Raw genomic sequence first — 6433 nt, forward strand, 5'->3', positions numbered from 1 at the left:
GAATTGAATTTCTCTCAGTACACAATTCAAATTACCATGAAACCTATTTCATTTAAAACTATACTAAATAAGGAATTTAGGAATATAAACTATATTTCTTAATTTGTTTTGTACAATTTTTAATGATTTTTCAAAGTTGAAACAGGGGATTACACAGTCATCCTGAGCAAGTCTCACACAATTGTAAATATCTCAAAATATAGAATTCTTTTGCTTGCTCTGTTTCTTTTATATGAAAATATACTCATTAAGCTTAAATTTCACATCTCATTAAACCTCTAATTAAATTCATTCTATTTTTGGTGAATTTTCAAAATCACGTCACTGCTACTATCCAAAACAGTTTTAATGCTAATTTCATTCTTTCACACATTCTTTATACTAACCTCATTTTAACTTATATATATATATATACCACAAATCATTTTCACCACATTTCATGCATCAAAAGTGTAGGTCCATGACTACAATGTCACCACAAAACCATCCCGTTGAACAATTCGGAATAATCCTCGATACTTGATGGTTTCAGCACACAGCCCCACCATCATATTTCATTTAATTCGGCTCTCTTGTACACATGGTGAACACTTAGTACCACTCATGCGACCTAGCCAATTTGTCTCGTAGGTCTCTTGTCTACATGGTGTCCTTCACTTGGAATCACGCATGTGACCTAGCTACATTTATCTCTCACGTAGCTCTCTTGTCTACATGGGATACATCCCGTATCACACATGTGACCTAGCTACTATATAGTATCTCGTAGCTTTCTTGTACACATGATGTGTACTCGGCACCATACATGTGACCTAGCTATGCTCCCTCTATTTTATTCGATTTTTCCGAATGTTCAACCGGGATCTCTCTCTCTATTACTTATTTCCATTCTTTCAATAGTCGATTTATACTTCAACATCAGCTAATATATATATAATAGGCTAAAATATAAAAATGTAAATGAAATTAATATATTATTTACATACAAACTTACCTCGGTGCAAAATATGGGAATTTTGCAATTTAGTTCAAAACTTTCTTCTTTCTCCGTTCGAGGTCGATTCCACGCCTTTCTTGATCTATAACAACATATTTAGCTCATTTAACACTCAAACTATTTATTTTAATCCAAAAATCACATTATACAAAAATTACATTTTTCCCCCCTAACTTTTACAAAATTACGATTTTTCCCCAAGGCTCGAAAATTTAATTTCAGCCCTTATTCTTATGTTTAATGACCTACTGATCATTTTTCTCTTCTATGGCAACATCAAATTCTCACTCTAACACATAGTTATGAACAATAGGTATTTTTATCGATTATCTTGGTTTTGCTCGTTTTCGTTAAAAATCGCTTAGAAAAGATCATTCCCCTAACTCAAACATTCATATTCTACCATCGAACAACAAAATACATGCCTATCATTCATGGGTAAATTTTTAAACATAAACCCTAATTCAAGTAATGGTAGAAATAAGTAAACCGAAGCTACGAGGATTTCAAAATGTGAAGAACATTAAAAGCGGGCTTGAATTCACTTACTATGAAGCTTGAAAGTTGAAGAAACCCTATCTATGGAGGAGAGCAATTTTCGGCAGCAACTAATGAAGATGATAACCAATTTTGTGTTATTTTCCCCATTTTATTTCATTTAATATACAAATGACCAAAATGCCCTTACTACTAAACTTTCAAAAAAATTCCCTCCATGTTCAACTTTTGTCCATAACTGAAGAATGGGTCAAATTTCTATTTAAGACCTCCTAATTAATATCCCAAAGAAATTTCATACTAAAAACTTCTAAAACACGAGTTTTACAATTTATTCGATTTAGTCCCTATTTTCAACTTAAGCGCGAAATGCACAGAATTTCATCACGAAATTTTCATGAAATCATGAAATCATATCATAAACCACAAAATAATTATAAAACGATTATTTCTATCTCGGATTTGTGGTCACAAAACCACTGTTCCGATTAGGCCCTAATTCGGGTTGTCACAAATATATTTTTCTTTACTGTAAACATTAGTATTCCAATTTCGGGAAAAAAAAATATAAGCATTCAAGTATTATATATAGGATAAGTAAAATAAACATAAAAAATCAAAATATATATGTACAGTTTTATGTAACCATTTAATTTAAAAGATCTAAGGGCACATCTGGTGCATTCTTCTTTGGTTGTTCCTAGAACTTCCATCCATTAACCCTGTGGCCTGGTGAGTCATTTTTGACCAGTCAGCTATTTTAGAACGGGAAGGAAAGGATCTGATTAAGTAGGCATGTCAAAGAAAAAAGCATAAAAATAGACTGGAAATGGTTGTTATTGCCAAGGCCTACTTAGACATTTTAGATCGAGAATCACCTATTTGATTAATTGAATATTTGAGTACTGCATCTCTTTTCTTTTATATAGATAAAGGAAGAATATGTTTGTGGGTCTAGGTCGTAATGTGAAATATAATAATGAAAATACATTGCCATTTGCAACATTTTAAGGTGTTCCCACTGTAACCAATGTGTGGAAACTGAAAATGAGATGTCTCCTAGGAATGCCAACTTTTATTAGTGTTTGACATGGACAAAGCTATATTTTTTTTTCCTTCTGCCTACAGATAGTGTACCCTTTGTTTTATTTTCTCCTTTCCCTTCTTTCACTTTCATATTTGTTTGTTTTACTCTTCCTTTTAGAAATCATATTATTTTTTCTGTTCTTTGTTTATTTTTTATTATGAGTTTCTATTTTCATTTCATCTTGAGCTTTCTGTTTTCTCATAGTAAAGATTTTTAAGTTTATATATTTATAATTTTTTCAGTGAATATGCACCAAGGCTTATAAAGAAATTAAAGGGTAATCTCTACCTGTAACTTTGAACTTTTTACTGGTGTAACTAAAATTGCGATGGACGTGTCAATTTCTTTCTCGCTAACTATGGACCTTTGGCTTCATTATTTATCCTGCATTAGGTCAAAAGAGTTGCGGTGGCTTGTTGCATTCAGCATGCATTGATGGTAATTTGAAATGATTTCTCTTATGGTCAATCAATTTTATGACCTTATTCTGGACATATTCCAAACTTTTGTTTTGATTTTAATTTGTCTAGGTATTTTAAACTGGGTCTTTGTTTGTGTTTGGGGATAAAGTGGTAGCTAATCTTGTAAGTTCTAAACCTTTCAGTTTTAACATCACCTAATGTTTCTAATCATATGGCATTTTTGAGTGATGTTATCTTAATGAAAATATTTAGGGATTTGGGGAGGCCAAGAATGCAACCATGCCATCCATGATCAATACATTGCCATATTCAGGAGAAGTTGCATGTGGTGGCTACCACACTTGTGTTGTAACAAGTAATTCTCTTATCTTCATTATTAAATGTTTTTGCATGTTTTTATTTATATGACTCACGATTTGGAGCCATCATTTGTTGCAATTGTCATGTTAGATAGATAGAACCTAGACTATCTTACCATGCTCTTATTATTTCCTACTCAGGATAAATCCTTTACAGAAAGTTTAAAGGTTAACTTCCAAAAGGAAGTCAGACTAGAAATACAAAGCAAGCATTTTTGTTGTTTGAAAATCTTAAATCGATGTATCTTTTAAAAATTTCATGCTTAAATAAATTATGAATATTCTCAATGATTATATAGGTTAGAATGAGTAAAGACCTAGAAGAATAGAAAATGATATGTCTATAATCAATGACAGGAATTGTAGGAAAATATGGTTTCATTTATGGACTTATGTCTGAATTGTTCCAATGCTTGAAAATTAAGTGCAAGTTGATGTGAATGAGAATGTCCTGGAGATCATATGGGAAGATAATAATTAAAACATGGAGGTTAAAAGGATGATAAGGAGAAGGAAGAGTTGGACTTTAAGGGTAAAAATGTGTCAAATCTAGTGAGGCTCGTCATGACATCTCCTTTAACCTTCATTTGACCCTTTTTGTCTTTTTCATATATGCTACTTATTTTCTTTTGAGGCCTTTACAAGTCCATCAACATGAAAGCGGGCTTATGCATCACTTATTTACAACGACAATAGAATTTACGATTAGCCTAGCATCGCTTTTTTTATTATGGGTTTACTTTTACCGATTTCACTTTCATTACGATAGATGGTATAGCTAATTTCCTTGTTTTGCTCAGTCAGGTGACCGAGATTCCGTTTAACAATTTTCTTTATTACTGGAACAAGTCTTAACTAAGATCAAGATCAAAGTACTTCACTAAGTTATATATGCAGGCGTTGCAATGAGAGGTGATGATGATTTGGCATTATATTCTCATCAGGATGAATTTTATTTTAGAAATTGTAATACTTTGTGTGTCTCTGTGTGTGTGTGTTTTTTTATGTATTAAATTACATATTGAATCAATGTTTATGTATTAAATTTAAATTCATTAATTTTTATATTTAGTTTTGAAGTTTAAATTTTAATGGAAAATTTAATTTAATTAATATTTTTATTTATCCTTAAAAGTATATAGTTTAAAGTTCAAATTTCAAAATTAAACATAATATAATATTTAACATAAAATAAATATTATTTAATTAAAATAAAATAATTTTTTAAAGTTCATAATTTTAGCGGCGTTTAGAAAAAAGCGCTAAAGGTCATGATCTTTAGTGGCGTTCTTGGAAAAGCGCGCTAAAGGTCATGATCTTTAGGCGTTCTTGAGAAAAGCGCCGCTAAAGGTCATGGTCTTTAGCGGCGATTTTTTAAATAAATGCCACAAATTTTTGCGGCGCCCGCTATAGCGGCCTTTTTTGCGGCGCTTGTGAAAATGCCGCTTATAGTTCTAGCGGCGCTTAAAAATGCCACTAAAGGCAAAAAAAACGCCGCTAAAAGTCTGTTCTCCTGTAGTGTGCGTTGAACCTTGATTCCCTAGTGCCAACATGCATGTTTTGTACGCACTTTAGGGGTATTTAGGTCTTTTTACAAGTTCTGCAACTTCAAGATTGCTCTTGTAACCTAGTTTAGGCTAATTAGACAATATAAATAGGATCTTTTGAAATAGAGTTAGGAACCTTTCGCTATTTCATGATATTATTGATTTTTAAATGATTATTGTGTTCTTCAATTTTGTGGCTTGCTAAACTCTTTTTTTTTGTTAAAAGACTTTTGAAATTTGATTTTATAAATTGTGAGACTTAATTTGTTCTTAATCTTTATTTGTTCTTTAGTTTTTGCACAGCTTCTACTTAAATTACAATTGATCGGGTTTGTTAAATATTGGGTTAATATTTGAAAACTTAAAATAATTGTATTTAATTCATTCTAGTACTTGTGACGAACTGCATAATTATGTATACCATAGCATATGATTTATGTAGTGTGAATGTGTAATCTAGCTTAAATAAACCCCGGTGAGGTGAGTTAGTTGGTTATATTAGGTCTCTCTCATTCTTAATACTACCAGAAAGTTAAATCTTGGGCATTGACTTATAAGGTTGTTTATTAGTAAGGGAAGTAATTTTGAACAAGTTGTCTCTTGGTTATTGAACATATAAAGAAAGATTGGTTACCCGACATTTAGCCAACAACTAGAACTAGTTTATAGGCATCGAAGATATCGTTGCGTCAATAATCAGATTTATGAATCAAACAGAGAATTTACTTTTGACTAGAGTTTTTCTCATTGATTTTTCCTCAAATTCTAATTACTACTTCTTCACTAAGTTTTACTTTAAATTTAGTTTTGATTTTCTAAAAGTCTATATTTACTTTACTTATTTTTATTTAAGAAATAAAGTTATTATTAATCTTTAGGGATACAACCCTTCTTTCTATTATCTATTAATTTATATTTTCAAATAAATTATTATTTTTATAGGTGTATTTGGTAGGAAAGATGAAAAATGGAAAGAAAAAGTATTTTAATTCAATATCATGGCTTGGTAGAGTTGATAAATGAAAAAAATAAAACATTTGAAAAATATATAATTTTAAAATAACGTACACATATCTCTATTTTCTCTCCCCATCCCTTCACTTTTCCACCCAACTAAGCACATCTTAAAACTCCACATATATACATATTCACAAAAAAATATTGAAAAAGGTAAAAATAAAAACCCAAAATTTTAAGTATTTTTCAATTTTATTGCCATGATTATTATTTATTAACATGCACCATAGCCCTCAATTTAATTTAATTATGAAATATAATTGTTGATATAGAGTATAATAAGGAAAAAGGATAAAGTGGATATCGAGGTGGATAATGAAGGCCAGTTCACTTATTAAGGCTGAGAGCCAGAACAAGGACAAAGAACAAGTGCTCAGAGTAAATTTAGAGTGCTAAAAAATCAATTCCCTATTAATAGTTTTCTAGGGTATTTATAAGAAAGGTGTCATTGTCGATTAGTAAGATATGACTAGATAAGCATTCAATCCCGTTAAGTGTGTAATGAA

The 6433-nt window shown here is 30.7% G+C and overlaps 1 long non-coding RNA gene across 1 annotated transcript; it reads left to right on the forward strand.

Annotated features, from left to right (window-relative positions):
- The first annotated feature begins 3119 nt into the window (after window positions 1–3119).
- On the forward strand, window positions 3120–4462 carry LOC128296317 (uncharacterized). Its single transcript, XR_008286886.1, has 3 exons — window positions 3120–3166; window positions 3257–3359; window positions 4164–4462. It is a non-coding gene; the product is annotated as an uncharacterized LOC128296317 (long non-coding RNA).
- Window positions 4463–6433: the final 1971 nt, after the last annotated feature.

This window comes from Gossypium arboreum, chromosome 8 (genome assembly GCF_025698485.1).
Source record: "Gossypium arboreum isolate Shixiya-1 chromosome 8, ASM2569848v2, whole genome shotgun sequence".
NCBI lineage: Eukaryota > Viridiplantae > Streptophyta > Magnoliopsida > Malvales > Malvaceae > Gossypium > Gossypium arboreum.